This window comes from Oryctolagus cuniculus, chromosome 1 (genome assembly GCF_051225735.1).
Source record: "Oryctolagus cuniculus isolate XC-2025 breed Fujian yellow rabbit chromosome 1, ASM5122573v1, whole genome shotgun sequence".
NCBI lineage: Eukaryota > Metazoa > Chordata > Mammalia > Lagomorpha > Leporidae > Oryctolagus > Oryctolagus cuniculus.
This window is the reverse complement of record NC_142867.1, coordinates 177,986,085-178,003,543: the sequence shown is the minus strand read 5'-3', so window position 1 is coordinate 178,003,543 and position 17,459 is coordinate 177,986,085. Positions and strand designations below refer to the sequence as shown.

Here is a 17,459-nt window from a genome sequence, read left to right as displayed (position 1 = left end):
TTAAACACCAGGACAAAAGTCAAAAGGACCCAGATCCCACTTCCCTGCCCCCTTGGGAACACAGGGTGTCTCATCTGAATTTGAATACAAACCTTTCAGGATGGGAATTTGTTAGAAGAAAAGAAGTGCAAGAAAAAAAGTTTGCAGAGTCAGTATGTATGTGGGAGGACGTGAGTGTAGCACGTGTGAGCCTGCATGCACATATGTACAAGGTGTGTCCCTGTGTGTGTGCACGCCGATGAGAGCATTTGCGGGTGTGTTCCTCGTGAGTGTGTGTGTGTGTGTGTGTGTGGACGTGCGCGCGCCTGTGCTGCAAGCACAGAGGCTGCTTCGGCTCAGCCAGTAGCAGGCAGAGCAGTGAGTACACAACTCATAATGAGAAAGGAAGCTGGGAAGAGACTAGGAGAGAAGCAATCGCCCTATTAACAAAAGCTCAGTTTTGTCCCTGCGGACCGAAGCCACAGAGGGATGGGGCGAGCTGTGGCTGTCGGCCAGGGAGGTCGGGCTCCCTGCTAGCAGCAGTTGGAGGCATCTTTACCGCTCTGTGCTAGGGGCAGACCTGAGGTTGGACGCCTGGGAAGTTTTCAGAATCGCAGCAGCAGCTTTGGAGAAGACCAGCAAAGAGCACCGTGTGTATGTGAACTTCTATTTTTTGTTGTTGTTGTTGTTGTTGAGTGCATTCATGGATATAGTTTTTTAGTACAAAGAAAACTCAAACTCAGCTGACTTGAAAGACTGGAATTTCAGCTCTCTTCTTCCCCCTGGGTTATTTTTCCTCCCCCTTCCTCTCAAAGCCCTTTAAACCAGATTACCGGGTCAGTGACTCGCTGCCTGCCCACCCACTGCCCACCAGGTCCAGAGGTTTCCGGCTTGCTGGCTCGGAAAGGACAGCCGCCACTTACCAGTAAGTATCTGCTTTATGTGCTTGTGCTCTTCTTGATTGTGGATATTCTGCTAGCACCAAACTCCAGAGGTTTTCTGCCTGGCATCCTTATTGCCAAGCAACAATGCAAGACGTCTACACAGCTGGTTTACCGAACTTTAATTCTCTGTTTAACTCAGAAGGGCCAACTTGCAGTGCTTTAAAAACTGGATGCCAACAATGGGATTTTCTTGATTCCTGGCTGCATATTTCCCACTGTTTTCTAAATCCTTCCCAACACCACTCACCCATGACATAACTATTTTTTAATTTAATGATTTATTTCCTGATATTAGAATGTTTCTTCTCAGCTAAATAAAATGGCAAAGGGTATGAGCAAAATCGGGTCGTATCTTTGTGGTATAAAAATAGAGAAGTTTGGATGTGATGATTTCTGGATACCTTTGGTTTAGCTTAGCTATAATTGGTAGATGATTTTGAAAGCATAATTTGGAGATCAGAGAGTGCTGGGGAGGCAAAGGAATCTGAAGTTTTAGACTGCGTGTTTTTTTTTTTTTTTTTTTTTTTTTTTTTTTTTTTTTGCTGTCTCAGCACATTACTGAGATTTGGTCCAGAGACTTTGGTGTTGTGGTAAATATTTTAGTTCTCATCTGGATCACAGAAATCATTTCCAGGCATTTAATTTTCGTGTCTTAAAAAAAAAAAACAAAACTAGGGTTCCGTTTTGGTGTGTGGTGTGAACTGCAAGGAGAGTGTCAGGGCTGCTTGGCGTTACAGCCTGGGCATCTGGCTGGAGAGATTAATCTCTTCAGGGCAGTGTTGCAGGCCAGACCTAGTGATGCAGATGCTGTGAGAGTTTGTGCTCTGGAAAACTCAGCGCCATCCTGGGCTCTAAGCTCCAGTTGCTTGCTTACACTTGATTAAAGCACCTCCAGGATAACCAGCAAAATGCTGGTAACCTTTGCTCTCTCTCGCCATCAGGAATTCTCCACCCTTGATGTGTGCAGCGCCACCTGGGTGCTGGTGAAAAGGCAGGTGGCCAGTCCTCAGCTCCCAAGGATTTTGGACCTGGGTGGGGCGAGGGAGCTGCCAGGTGATTGTGATGCACGTGAGACCACACATGGGCAAACATTGCTCTGCATTGCCCTCGGCGATTACATGTTTGTCATGAAGTTGGTTAATAGTAGACCTCATACTTAAATCATAAACCTGAGTTGGAAGTGATGTTGAACCTAACTTACGTGTGACCTGGTTTGGCATGCTCAACTGCCAACCCAGGGCTTTGAAACCAGTGTTCCCACCGATTTCATTTTCTTTCCTTCCTGCTTTTTCCATTTCCACCTTTCCATTCCTATGAGAGAGAAGGAGTTTGGCGAAGGTACCTGGATACCATGATACCTTGCTTTTACGTGTTTGCTGCACAGCCTGATTTGCACTGCATGGCTAAGCAGTGTTTGACTTGGAAACTTCAAAACCCAGAGCTGTTCTTAATTCCTTCTCCGCCTCCTGGGGGTGCCCCGTTCCAGGGGCTGGACTAGGCTGACTTGGGCAGAGGAGAGCCGGATTTCTTGGAAATGTTAAGAAGGAATCTTCTTCCTAGAAATCAGTTAAAACTGTACCCACCCCCAGGGACTGGAAGAAAAGGAAGTGATTCTTCCATCATGTGAAAGTCCTCATTTGACAACACGTGGAACCCAGAGCTCAGTGTCCATCCCCTTCCCCATATTGGGTGGCATTTAGTATTTTCAGTAAGAAGAAAACAGGATGTGGTCGTGAGAGCCCATTCCTTTGTTCCCTCTCCTCTTCCTCTGGGGCTGGCTGCTGTCAGCCAGGCTCAGTGCTGGTGTCCAAGGATTCCGGAAGGATGAATGTGAACTCTGCACAGAGGCCTTGTCTTCGCGGCAGTTCTTGTTTGGGTGTTGCTGACCAATCTTGGATGAGCCCCTCATTTGCTCTAAGCTTCACTTAGAGCCTAGAATAAAAAGAGATGAATTAAATGAGTTTCAGTCTCTTCCGGGGTCTGCCAATCTGACATTGGATATGGCTCAGTCTTGTAAATGCAGATAAAGGGATCTGGAAGCTTTTTAGCATTTGCTTTGAGGACAGAACTGAAGAGTGGGTTTTTCTTCACAGAATTTAAATTGTGCCTTTTTTAAAAATTGTGATTTTAGCTGATGTATAATATTTGTATATATTAGTGGAGTACATGATTGTAATTTGATACATGTATATAATTCGTAATGATCAAGTCAGGGTGATTAGCGTTCCCATCTCCACAAATATCATTTCTATGCATGGGGAACCTTTATGCTCTTCATCTCTAATTGTTATGAAATAATGATTGCAGACTGTAGTTCCTCTATTGTAATGTGTTACATTAGAACTACTCCTCTGGTCTCTTTTGGTACCCACTTTCTTGCTTCCACCTCACCTGCCCAGGCCTCTAGTGACCTCTTCTAGTTTCCTCTTCCACGTGGTCCACTTTGTTTTAGCTTTCACAATTGAGTAAGAACACCTAGTAGTTGTCCTTCTGTGCCTGGCTTATTTCACTTACCATAATGTCCTCTAGGTCCAAACCTGTTGCCTTAAATGACAAGATTTCATCTTTTCAATTACAACTTACACATTTTCTTCCTCTTACAAAGAACCAAGACGAAGGGTATATTGAGTTAGATGTCCGCTTTCTGAGCACTTAGCCGTTCGCCACACAGTAGGATGTGTCACTCTCCAGACAGGCTGTTTCCCTGGGCCAGCTCGGGTAGGAGCCTCTTATCTCGTCTCAATCTGATGTCACTCCCCCTTTGGAGATCTGGGTGGTCTGAGCAGGACTTCACAGCTTGCAAGCTGACCCTTGCAGTCAAATAACTGGGCAGCTTCTGTGCCACTAGGTGAGAGGCTTAGAGACCTTTGGCCTAGAAAAACCAACACAACCTAAAGCAAAACCAAACCATGCCAACACCGCAACTGCTGACATTGTGCGTTCTGTACTTTGCCTGTGAAGTAGCTTCTGTTACTATGGACTGGGGCAGCGTGTCCAAGGACTCTAAAAGTCGGCCATCAAGAAAAGAACTTATCACTGCTTTCTATGTGCTTTGTTGACAAATGCAGCCTCCAGCTGTCTGAAGATTCTATGCTTGGGTGTGAAACTATCAGAGTAAGGGAATCTCCCAAAATTAGGATATTTTAAACCCACGTTCTTTTCCTCTCATTGGTAAGTTTTTCCAGGAGAGGCTGAAATAGTTTTTGGTTTCCCCCTTTTCCCTGTCTATTCCTGAGGTTGATGATATTTGGGGGAACATGAGTGTTAGTAAATGATGCCCCAAATAATCCTTTTGTGCCTCATCCCAAGGCTGCTAAGATTGCGTGTCACATTTCACTCTCAAATTTATCCTTGAAGCTTCCTTATCTGGCTTCCTAAAGACCAGGGGAGGGGAGGCTGACTGGATCCAAATCCTTCTGTTGGGTGTTCTGCCTCCGTGGACCAGGGTCTGCACTCTGTCAAGTGTTATCAGCTGCTCAGTATATACAAATGCTCCCTGTGCTTTCTCTTAAAATAAGTGAGTCCCAACTTTATCTCATGAGGTCACACTCAATGCCATGTTGTCTTCATTCCAAGGCCCCATATTTTCTGCTAGCACAAAAAATTCTTCATTGTATAAATGATAAACCAAAATCTTTGTAAGGTCAGGAAAGTTTTCAGAAAGGATAGAACTCTCCAGATGAAGACTCATCTAAATGTTTCAAAATTGCTGGGCATTTTCATCAAAGCCCTGATTTATTTTTCCTATAAAATGATCTTGCTCCAAAGAAAGACAGCCCAGCAGCACATCTGATTCTGTTTTATATGAAAATTCAATTTTATTAAAATTTGGTAGGATATTTATATTGCATCCAATAAACATTGGTGATTGTTTTGTAATCAGAAGGTAGTTTGGATACAACAGCCTGAAGTTAAATCAGAAAAGTGCAATAGAAAACAAGAATGGCTGTTAAATGCATTTCCCCTGGGTTCTAATCCTGGGGCTACATTGTTGTTTGGTTCTGTGATATGGGTAAAAGTAGTCAGTTCCCTGGAGAGTGAAATGAGGGTGTTGATCCTTAGTTCTCTGGCGTTTGCACGGTGCTTGACTTACAGCAAGTGATTGGTAAATATTCCTTCTTTGGGAAACATCTAATACAGGTGTGAAGGCTGGAAGGGAGCAAATATGTGGCAAGTTACTTAATTTATAGGTGAAAAGGACTGAGAAATAGGCAATACATTTTCTTCCAGTTGCCACTGAGCAGAGTGGATCTCCACCCTCAGTGCCCCTGACCTTAAACTCAGAAGCAGCTCAGGTATCCCTCAATTCTTTGTAAAGATTGGATTTGGATTGAAGCCTGAAACAGATCTGTGAGCTTACAAACCAACCCTTTGCCGTTGGTTCACCCTCCAATGGCCGCCGCGGCCGGCGCGCTGCGGCCGGCGCACCACGCTGATCCGATGGCAGGAGCCAGGTGCTTCTGGTCTCCCATGGGGTGCAGGGCCCAAGCACTTGGCCCATCCTCCACTGCACTCCCTGGCCACAGCAGAGAGCTGGCCTGGAAGAGGGGCAACCAGGACAGAATCCGGCGCCCCGACTGGGACTAGAACCCGGTGTGCCGGCGCCACTAGGCGGAGGATTAGCCTATTGAGCCGCCGCACCAGCCTTCAGACACATTTTTAAGGAGAGGAATCTTTTTCCCCCAGGAATTTACTTCATTATAGCAAGGGCTACAGTGTAAGGGGAAAATGTTTGAGAACTTGAAATTCTGAGGTTGTCTCATGGTGAGCCAGTGAACTATCACCAAATGGAAGGACAGAGCTCTTCAAACACATGGGGTACACATGTACTCTCTCTTCTACCATTCCTCCCTCCCTCCCTCCCTCCCTCCCTCCTCCCTTCCCTCACCAGCAGAGAGAGGCCTGCATTTGAATGGAAAATTTCTTTATTTTTTAAAAATATTTACTTATTTATTTTGAGAGGCAGAGTTACAGACAGGGGTCTTCCATCTGCTGGTTCACTCCCCAAATGGCCATAACAGCTGGAGCTGAGCCAATCTAAAGCCAGAAGCCAGGAGCTTCTTCTGGGTCTTCGACTCGGGTGCAGGGACCCAAGCACTTGGACCATCTTTCACTGCTTTCCCAGGCCATAGCAGAGAGCTGGATCAGAAGAGGAGCAGTCGGGACACAAACCAGTGACCATATAGGATGCTGGCGCCATAGGCAGAGGCTTAACCTACTACGCTACAGCATTGGCCTCGGAAAACATAGTTTAAATACTTATTTATTTATTTATTTTTGTCTATTTGAAAGGCAAAGCTACAGAGAAAGGGACAGAGTTACCTGCCATCTGGTGGTTCACTCCCCAGCTGCCAACTTCACTGAAAGCCAGGGCTGAGCCTGTCTGAAGCCAGGAGCCCAGAACTCCATCCTGGTCTCCCACATGGGTAGCAGAGGCCCAGGCACTTGGTTCATCATTACTGCCTCCCAAGATGCATTAGTGGGATCATAAGCAGAGTAGCCAGTACTTGACCAGGTACTCTGATATATGGGATGTGGGTGTTTCAAGTAGAAGTTTAACCCTCTGTGCCACAATGTCTGATCCCCATAATTTTTTTTATAGCTCTGATGTTTATATTGGAATCAGTCATTTAAGGGATATTGATTGAGCTTCTCTTGGCAAGACCCAGTGACTGACCCTGGAGACAGTTGGGAGAGCAGAAGAGTTCTGGTTTTTATCTTTAAGGAGCTGACAGACCAGAAGAAAATGGAGACTTAAAACATGACTACAAATGAACAGCAAAAATGCTTATCAGTGTGCAATGTATGGCAGGGTGTCTTGCAGGATTCTGTTGAGCAGATAAAGGTGATCTGGGAAGTTGGGATCTGAAGGATGGGTAGAATTTAGCCAGGGGAAAAGGGAATGGGAGTGGAACTGGGAAAGGGGAATTCATGGTGCATGGATCAGCTTGGGCAAAACCTGCAAAGGCTTGCAAGCAGGGTGGGCAGTAAGGTGAGTGCAAGAAAGGCAAGAAGTCCAGTTTCCTTGGCGTGTCAATGCCAAGGAGGATTGTCATGCAAGAAGAGCATGGAGAGGTGGGCAGGGGACAATCAGCAAAATCCAGTCTTCCAGGGATTTAGAACGTACCGAATCCATACTCCTTCCTGTCACAAAGAACCATGTCCTGTGTCTACCTCAGCCCTTGTCATTGTTAGACAACACTAAGGGAAGGTTCTTTCTGAAGGTGGGATACCCATTCATTCTTCCTGGTTCCCCACAGCCACAGAATAAAGTCACTTCTCATTCAGATACCAAAGACAGACTCTTCTCTATCCAGATTGCACATGTGCAATTGATTTTTAGAAATGTAGAGCTACACGGCTTTGCTCACTGAAAGCTAACATACTGGCTTCAGTCCGTCATTCCAGGCTCCCATTATCAAGGCAGTGGATCTTGGTAGTGTCCTCAGTGATAACAGTTAACCCCCTTGGATTTGTGCTCTCTGTGAAGTAGATTAAGCTTGTCTTAAATAACTCTGTTCAGGGATTTTTGAAAAAAATGTTTAACCAGAAAGAACCCAAAACAGCTATGGAACACAACTCCAGGTGGTTCTCTTAAGAGAAGTGATACCTCTAATCTTTCTCCTTTTTTAACATATTAGTACATTTGTCACAATTAACAAACCACACCTGGCTTCCCCTACCCTTTTTTAAAAGATGTATTTATTTATTTGAAAGGCAGAGTGTGCGTGTGTATTTAGGGAGAGAGAAATGGAGAGATTTCCTCTTTACTTCCCAATGCCTGTAACAGCCAGGGCTGAACCAGACCAAAGCCAGGAGCTAGGAAATAGGAACTCCATCTTGGTTGCTCATGAGGGTGGCAGGAATTGAAATACTTGGGTCTTCACCTGCTGCCTTCCTGGTACGTTAGTAGGAAGCTGGATCAGAAGTGTGGAGTAGCAAGGACTCAAACCAGCACTCCAGTATGAGATGTGGGCATCCTACACTGTGGCTAATCTAGTGTGCCACAATGCCTGCCTTTCCCCCCATTCCAAACTCCCTCTTTTTTCACACTCTTCACAGCTTCTAGTAATCACTGATATTAAGTTGTTTTTTTTTTCTTGGTAGCTCCCATGTATGAAGAATATACGGTATTTGTCTTTTTGTGTGTGGTTTATTTTACTTAACATAATGTCCTCCAATTCCATCCATTTTGCTGCAAATGACAGCATTTTTCAATTGTTTTCATGACTTAGTATTCTATTGCATATATATGCAATATCTCACATTTTCTTCATCTGTTCATCTGATGATGGACACCTTGGTTGATTCCTTGTTTTGGCTATTATGAACAGTAATGCTATAAACATGGTGGAACAGGTATCTTTTATTTTTTATTTTTATTTTTTTGACAGGCAGAGTTAGACAGTGAGAGAGAGAAAGACAGAGAGAAAGGTCTTCCTTCCGTTGGTTCACCCCCAACTTGGCCGTGGCAGCCAGCACGCTGCACTGATCCGAAGCCAGGAGCCAGGTGCCTCCTCCTGGTCTCCCAAGCATGTGCAGGGCCCAGGCACTTGGGCCATCCTCCACTGCCTTCCTGGGCCACAGCAGAGAGCTGGACTGGAAGAGGAGCAACTGGGACAGAACCTGGTGCCCCAACCGGGATTAGAACCCTGGGGTACCGGCACCACAGGTGGAAGATTAACCAAGTGAGCCGCAGTACCAGCCAAGAACAGCTATCTCTTTGATACAATGAGTTCATGTCTTGTGGGTATATACCCTCTGGTGGTATTGCTGTATCATGTGTCAGTTCTATTTCTAGTTTTTAAAGAAATCTCTATATGTTTTCTACAGTGAGTGTACTACTTTATATTCCCACCCATAATATAGAAGTGTTCCCCTTTCACCACATCCTCACCAGCATTTGTTACTCTGTATTTTTGATAGTAGCCATTCTAATGGGGTGAAGTGATTTCTCATTAGGGTTTTGATTTGCATTTCCTTGCTGGCTAGTGATGTTGGACATTTTTCTGTGTATTTGTCGGCCATTTGAATTCTTTTGAGAACTGTCTACTCAGTTTCTTTGCCCATTTCTATTTTTTAAATATTTATTTGACAGAGTTAGAGAGGTAGAGAGAGACGTCTTCCAACCACTGGTTCACTTCCCAAATGACTGCAATGGCCAGAGCTGAGCTGATCTGAAGACAGGAGCCAAGAGCTTCTTCTGGGCCTCCCACATGGGTGCAGGGACCAAAGGACTTGGGCCATCCTCCGCTGCTTTCCCAGGCACATTACCATGGAGCCTGATTGGAAGTGGAGCAGCTGAGACTTGAACGGGCACCCATGTGGGATGTCGGCACTGCAGGCTGGGGCTTTAATGCACTGCACCGCAGCACTGGCCCCTGCCCCTGCCTATTCTTGACTGATTGTCTTTTGTGGTTGTTGAGTACCTGTTATATTCTGGATGTTTATCCTTTGTCAGGTGAGTACCATGTAAATATTTTATTGTATTCTGTCGCATGTCTCTTCACTCTGTTGATTGATTGTTGTGCAGATGTTTGAGTTTGGTATAATCCTTTTTGTGTAGTTTTGCTTTTGCTGCCTACATTTTGGGGATCTGATTTGAAAAATCATTGCATATAACGATGTATTGAAGTGTCTCTCCTTATGTCTTCTAGCAATTTCATTGTTGCAGGTCTTACATTCCATCTTTTTTTTTTTTTTAAAGGTTTATTTATTTATTTATTTGAAACTCAGAGGTACAGAGAGAGATGTTCCATCCACTGGTTCACTCCCCAAATGGCTATAACACCAGGGCTGGGCCTGCTTCAAGCTAGGAGCCAGAAGCTTCTTTGAGTCTCCCATGTGGGTGCAGGGACCCAAGGATTTGGGCCATCTTCTGCTGCTTTCCTTGGTGCATTAGCAGGGAACTGGATCAGCAATGGAGCAGCCAGGACTAGAACTGGCACTGTAGATGGTGGCTTAACTGGTTGTGCCACAGTGCTGGCTCCTTACATCCCATCTTTTTTTTTTTTTTAAGATTTAGTTTATTTTTTGAAAGGCAGAGTTACAGAGAGGCAGAGGCAGAGAGAGAGAGAGAGAGAGAGGTCTCCCATTTGCTGGTTCACTCCCCAGATGGCTGTAATGACAGTAGCTGTGCTGATCTGAAGCCAGCAGCCGGAAGCTTCTTCTGGTCTCCCATGTGGGTGCAGGGCCCAAGGACTTGGGCCATCTTCTACTGCTTTCCCAGGCCATAACAGAGAGCTGGATCAGAAGAGGAGCAGCCAGGACTCGAACTGGTGCCCATATGGGATGCCGGCACTGCTTTAACCCTCTATGCCACAGGGCAGGACCCACATTCCATCTTGAATTGGTTTTTGTTTATGCTGAAAGGTAGGGATCTAATTTCATGCTTCTACATATTCACATCCAGTTTTGCAGCCTCCATTGATTCTCCCCACTGTATATTCTTGGTACTTCGTCAAAAATAGGTTGGCTCTTTGTACATGAATTCCTATGTGGCCTCTTTATTCTGTTCCATTAATCTATACATTAGTTTTTATGACAGTACCATGCTGTTTTAATTGTTATAGCTTTGTATTGTGCTTTGAAATCTGTTGTTGAGATACATGCAGCTTGATATTTTATTGTTGTTCAGGATCACTTTAGCTATTCTGGAAGTTTTGTGGTTCCAAATGAATTTTAGGATTTTTTTTTTAAATTCTGTAAAGAATATCATTGGTATTTTGATAGGGATTGCATTGAATCTGTAGATTGCTTTAGGTATCTTTTTTTTTTTTTAAAGAGGAAGTTTGTCAAAATGTCTCTATAACCCAAGTCATAAACAGTTGAAAGTTACCAATGTGTGTTGGTGTTTCTGCTTTGACGAGAATGCTAAAGGCATGACAAATAATTGCTGATTTCACTTATTGATACATATATCAAATGTAGACTGCATGCAATAGACAGTTTGTCCTTCTGCCTTCAAAATATATAGATAAGTAGTCGCACTGCCAGATAATGTTTGACAAATGCCGTGTGATGTGTTTATATAAAATATATTCCTTCTGCAATAATAGCAAGGGAGCCTTTCCAAATGGACTAATCAGGGTTTAGAGTATCCTGGAGGAGGCGTTTCCTGAATTGTTAATGATTGTGAGGGATTTCAATAAGGACAGAAGCAGAAACATTCCTGGCAACACAAAGTAGCCCCCTTTTGACATGAATCATTGTTATTTAACAGACTGTGATGTCATGAGCCACTCCTCCCTGGCAGTCAAGGTGTCAACCTTCAGTTCCAAATTACAGACACCACTGCCTTTTCCTTGCTTTCTTCCCCTCTCATTCTCCTCACTTTCTTTCCCCAACATTTTCTTCATCTTGAGACAAATCCCACTCCTGCCCACCACGTGTTGTGACTCAGTAGCTTTGATCTCTTGATTGCCTCTGGTCCTTGCTGCTAGCACCCAGTAGATCTGAATGAAATGCAGTTTTTTCTAAAAATACTTTTGTTTTTAATAGTGTGAAATAGTCAATGTCTTAAGCCCTTAAAATTTTTGGAACAATTAAAAGAAACAGCTGCTACTGGAGGAACTGACTGATGATTAAAAGATCATGTAAGGGTGATTTGTCAGTAGCAAGAGACTAGGAATTGAATAGTTATTTGATTAAATAGTATGCAAGGAGTTTGACACTTGCATTCAATATCCTTTTCATATCCTGTTTACCATGCTACCATGTCAAGACCTCATCCTGGTGTGTGTTAGCTGGTTTTCTAAATCCTTAAGACATTACTACATTATTATTATTTTTTTTTTTTACATGCAGAGTGGACAGTGAGAGAGACAGAGAGAAAGGTCTTCCTTTTTGCCGTTGGTTCACCCTCCAATGGCCGCCGCGGCCGGCGCACCACACTGATCCGATGGCAGGAGCCAGGTGCTTCTCCTGGTCTCCCATGGGGTGCAGGGCCCAAGGACTTGGGCCATCCTCCACTGCCCCCCCCCTCCGGGCCATAGCAGAGAGCTGGCCTGGAAGAGGGGCAACCGGGGACAGAATCCGGTGCCCCGACTGGGACTAGAACCCGGTGTGCCGGCACCGCTAGGCGGAGGATTAGCCTATTGAGCCACGGCGCCGGCCAAGACATGACTACATTATAAAGAAATAGGGTAAAATCTGTAGCCACATAAACCCACATTTGAAAATCATGATATATTCTGGAGTTGCTGCAGGATAGGGTGACCAAGAAACTTCCTCAGGCTGGAGGACTAGCTTCATACTTTTGTAGAATCTTTTCAAAACCCCAGAGGCAGCCCATTATGTCTTCTAGTGCCTGTGGTGCTGAGTTGACTGGTTGAGAGAGGAGGGAGCAGTGTGCCAAGTACAGATGCTGTGTGGCCTCACTTCTTGTTGCTAACTTGCTTTATTGGAAACCATTGGTCTTCATTTAGCATCCCCCACCCTACCCCCAACGAAAGAAGAGAACTTTTCTTATTTGTGGCTTTGTAAGTTGCATTGGTGCCAGGTGCCTTGGTGTAGTGCATGGGAATCACAGGCTTTGGGATCTCTGATCAGAGGACAATGGGTCCTCATGTATTCTTCCCCCAACTTTAGTGTTGAGAATGGCTAATCATGACAGCCTTGTGAGAGAATGGAGACGTCATCGTCATCACAGTGCTTAGAGGTATCACATCTGAACCGTGAGCTCTGTGACCAGACAGAGCCTGAAATTAGATTTTAACACCTAAGATGTTGAGATGATGTCATGGTGAGGACTACACACGCCCAAGAATGAGGGAATTTGAATTTCTCTATTAAAAATAACAACACCAACTGTACAACCTGTGAAGTCAAGATCACAAATCCTCACTGTGAAGATGAGGCATTCATAGCGGAGAAAGTTTAAATGACATATTTACCTTTTGTGGGTTGAGGTTCTCCCCAGACACTAAAGTGTCCAAAAAAAGTAAGCACTCTAGTCAATGTTATTATTAGTTCATATGTTTTTTTTTTTTTTAAGATTTTTATTTTATTTATTTGAAAGAGTTACAGAGAGAGGTAGAAAGAGAAACAGAGAGGTCTTCCATCTGCTGGTTCACTCCCCAAATGACCACAACGGCCGGAGCTGTGCCGATCAGAAGCCAGGAGTCAGGAGCTGCCTCAGATCTCCCACATGGGTGCAGGAGCCTAAGGACTTGGGCCATCCTCCACTGCTTTCCCAGGTCATAGCTGAGAGTTGGATTGGCAGTGGAGCAGCCAGGACCTGAACTGGTACCCATATGGGATGCTGGCATTGCAGGAACTGGCTTCACCCGCTATGCCACTGTGCCATCCCCAGTTCATATGTTTAAATGTGGTCTGCCTACAAAAAAATCTGAGCAGATAAATGCTATAAATGTTGTGCATTATTATAATGCTTTCTCTCCCTCTCTCGATATATATATATATATATCCTTTTTATGTTATTTAAAACATTTATTTAGTTGAAAGAGTAAGAGAGAGAAAGAGAAGTCTGTCATCCACAAGTTCATTTCCAAGGCCTGAAACAGCTAGGGCTGGGCCAGGCCAAAGCCCAAAGTCTGGAACTTCATCTGAGTCTCCCACATGGGTTTCAGGGTCTCAAGTTCTTGAACCGTCATCTACTGCTTTCTCAGATGCCTTAGCTAGAAGCTGAATCAGAAGCAGAGTAACAAGAAGTCAAACCAGACTCTCCAATAGCGGATGTGGGCCTCTGATGAGCTCACTTAACCCACTGCACCACAATTTATTTAAAAGAAGGGATTGATTCCTTTCTTTTTTCAGATCATTGATCCTTGTTTTTTGTTGTTATACAGACAAAAGTTAAATTGTTTATTGCAGACATAAAGCTGGAGAGGGTGAGATGACTCCAATGGATAAGACTGAGGTTCATGTATTTTAAAGGTTGTCGGATAATGGCCATTCTTTCGCTGAAAAATTCACTGGAAGTACTCCGCGCTTTAGGAACACAGGGAAGAACCACACTTTGGGGTGATGTGAGAGACTTTTAATTCACAGGCCAGGTTTGACTTTCTCTGTTCTGCAGCAGATGATTCAGCAGAGACGCCAGTCTCCTAATCTGATCACTAACGATTTTGTAGGTAATGATTTTAGAGAGAGCTAGTTATTTCCTGTCTAAACTCAAACACCAAATTTCTATTTCATCTGAAAACATAGCACTGTGAAAACAAAAGCATGGAAAACTTTACATATGTGTGTGTGTGTTTAAAGATTCACAGCAAGAGAAAATATTACAATACTACAGGAAATAGTCGTGGTGGTTGCACAAATTTTTTACTAGATAAATAAGTGAATTTCTTTCACTTTAGACTTTGCTTCCTCTCTGACAATTTTGCCCACTGAGAAAGTCACTGAGTTGTGTACATCTCACACAGCCTAGTACTGGCATCCCAGCGAGGCAGTCAATGAAAGAATCCTCCTCTGATGCCAAACTTGGGGCCTCCTGCATTCCTTTACCCTAGATGTCAGCTTCTCTCTGTCTGGGATCATCCCATGCTCCTCTTCTCTCCACCAAACCTGCTCCATCACCTCCACTGTGGGTCTTGTATTCAAACTCTTCCAGAGACTGATCTTGAAGGTAGTGGCCCCAGCCTGTCCCTACTACTTCATTCTTCCCTGAACCAGAGACTTTTGGAGTTTGGTGGTTTTTCAGATACACCAAAAGGAATCTGACTTCCATCTTTGTCACTAAAGCTCTTTTTACCTCTTCTTATACTTAAAGAAAAGGAATAAGGAGCAGTCATTTATCCCAGTGGTTCTGAATTCTGGGTGCTCATTAGAATCACCCAGAGGACTTTTGTATTGAGATGCCTGGACCCCACCCAGACAAATTAAAGCAGAAATTCAGAAATGATGTTTGGGTGATGGTCGTATGAGCTAGAGATGGAACCCACTAGATTAGGGGTGGCGTCAGAAGTAGCTCTTGGATGTGGTATGTTTCCTATCGTCATCAATAGTACAAACCTCCATAAGCTACTATAAGTCAGTTTGTTTCCTTCTGGGGTAGGTAGTGAAGTAGGACTGAAGCCAAGAGAGTGGAGTCTGTTCTTCAGCTAGTACTATTCCAGGATGTGGGAGGTTGCCACCACATTGCACAATTCCAGGGCACCATCACATTGCGGTCCATGTAAACAGCATTCTTGCTACCACTGGTGCCTGGTTACAACAGGAATGGCGCCCTGGAATTCGGAGTGCTGACCAGACTGAAACTGGATGAAGGAGCCTTCAACACCTCTGGCCAGCACTTTAAAGAGCAGATACGTTAGTGTATTTTCCCACAGAAATGTCTTTCACCATGCAGTACCCAGAGATTTCACAGTTCGAACTGCATTGTCAGCTAGTGAGGACATCTTGCCTAGGGCAATCACATTCCCATGTCAAGACTATTTGCAAATCAGTATTTTGAATAAAACCTGCTTGCATCTTAGCGTCTAAGAAAATGTTTTAGCCAAGATGGCCGGTATGTTCTGTATTTTTCTGTCTTGTAAGATAGTTATCTAATTTAGTGGTATTGGTAATTCTTTTTTTTTTAACTTTTATTTAATGAATATAAATTTCCAAAGTACGATTTATAGATTACAATGGCTTCCCCCCCCTACCGTCCCTCCCACCCACAACCCTCCCCTTTCCCACTCCCTCTCCCCTTCCATTCACATCAAGATTCATTTTCGATTATCTTAATATACAGAAGATCAGCTTAGTATACATTAAGTAAGGATTTCAACAGTTTGCTCCCACACAGAAACATAAAGTGAAAAATAATAGATGATTTTTTTTTAAATGATGATGAAATCAGATCAGACCTATTGTCATGTTTAATCCCAGTGAGAGTCAAGTTGGGAATTGATAATTTCTTTTTTTTTTTTTTTTACAGAGGATCAGTTTAGTATGCATTAAGTAAAGATTAACAGTTTGCACCACCATAGAAACACAAAGTGAAATATATTGTTTGAGTACTCGTTATAGCATTAAATCTCAATGCACAGCACATTAAGGACAGAGATCCTACATGAGGAGTAAGTGCACAGTGACTCCTGTTGTTGACTTTACCAATTGACACTCCTGTCTATGGCATCAGTAATCTCCCTATGCTCCAGTCATGAGTTCCAAGGCTATGGAAGCCCTCTGAGTTCTCCGATTCTTATCTTGTTTAGACAAGGTCATAGTCAAAGTGGAGGTTCTCTCCTCCCTTCAGAGAAAGGTACCTCCTTCTTTGAAGACCTGTTCTTTCCACTGGGATCTCACTCACAGAGATCTTTTGCCAGAGTGTCTTGGCTTTCCATGCCTGAAATACTCTCATGGGCTTTTCAGCCAGATCCGAATGCCTTTAGGGCTGATTCTGAGGCCAGAGTGCTATTTAGGACATCTGCCATTCTATGAGTCTGCTGAGTATCTCACTTCCCATGTTGGATCACTCTCCCCTTTATTTATTCCATCGGTTAGTGTTAGCAGGTACTAGACTTGTTTATGTGCTCCCTTTGACTCTTAGTCCTTTCATTATGATCAATTGTGAACTGAAATTGATCACTTGGAATAGTGAGATGGCATTGGTACATGCCACCTTGATGGGATTGAATTGGAATCCCCTGGTATGTTTCTAACTCTTTCTTATATGACATAATTATTGTATACTGCTGTGTCCTCCTGCACACATTATTTAACAATAAATCACCTAATCAGATATTCAAGTACTTTTGCAGCCAATGGTGTTTATGGAGATTTTGATTTTGAACTAGTATTTGAAGCATTTTTAATCTCACTACCTGAGAACACTCTTTGACCTTTTATTCAGCGGACCCAAAATTCTGCCAAAGTAAGTGTATCAAGTTTTGCTACTGTAAGTGGTGTTGAACTTGGTGAGCTACAGTCACAGCAGGGCACAGGCATGGGCAGCAGAACTAACCCTTGGCATGGGTATGCATTCCCACAGGAGGCTGCAGCAGGGGGGAGTAGCCTGTGGACAGCAGGCCCTGCTGAGTGGCACCTGAGTAGCACCTGAGTGGCTGCGGGCATGCAGATCCCAAGAAAGGACTGATCCAAAGAGCCTGGCTGGAATCATCCCCAGTCCCCAGACACCACCAGGTGTGGTGAGCCGTACCTCACTGTGGTTTGCTTTGCTTGTTTTGTGGCTGATGGCCTTGCATTGCTCTATGGACAATATTCCACCTCTACCTGGGCATCACAGGAAGATGCATTTGACCTAAATCATGAGACATGTCGAAGGATGGCTCAATGAAGAACCTTGACAGACTTTAGCTTTTAGAAATTTTTGGTTTACAGAAGATTGAGCCCTAAGAACAGAGTTACCAATACCTTTTCACCTCTATCCCCTATTCTCCCTATTATTAATGTATTGCATTAGTATGATGCATTTGTTAGAACAGATGAGCCAAGTATTATGAGTGAAACTGGTAATTTACTCTGGGTTCTCTTAATGTTGTTCATTCTGTGGGTTCCCCACAGATGTGTACTCATGTGTATCTACTATCAGTGTAACTTTTAAAATAAGTCTGAGAACAAGCT

The 17,459-nt window shown here is 43.8% G+C and overlaps 1 protein-coding gene across 7 annotated transcripts in view; it reads left to right on the top strand.

Moving 5' to 3' along the window:
- Positions 1 to 297: 297 nt before the first annotated feature.
- FREM1 (FRAS1 related extracellular matrix 1) overlaps positions 298 to 17,459 on the top strand; it is a 176,824-nt gene continuing 159,662 nt past the window's right edge. For 4 of the 7 annotated variants that reach the window (XR_016223537.1, XR_011380085.2, XM_002708087.6 and 1 more), the window contains exon 1: positions 298 to 904. The gene's annotated coding sequence lies outside the window, so the exon portion shown is untranslated. The remainder of the gene's footprint in view (positions 905 to 17,459) is intronic. The other 3 variants (XM_089316823.1, XM_070052344.2, XM_089316815.1) reach the window with 3 other exon arrangements.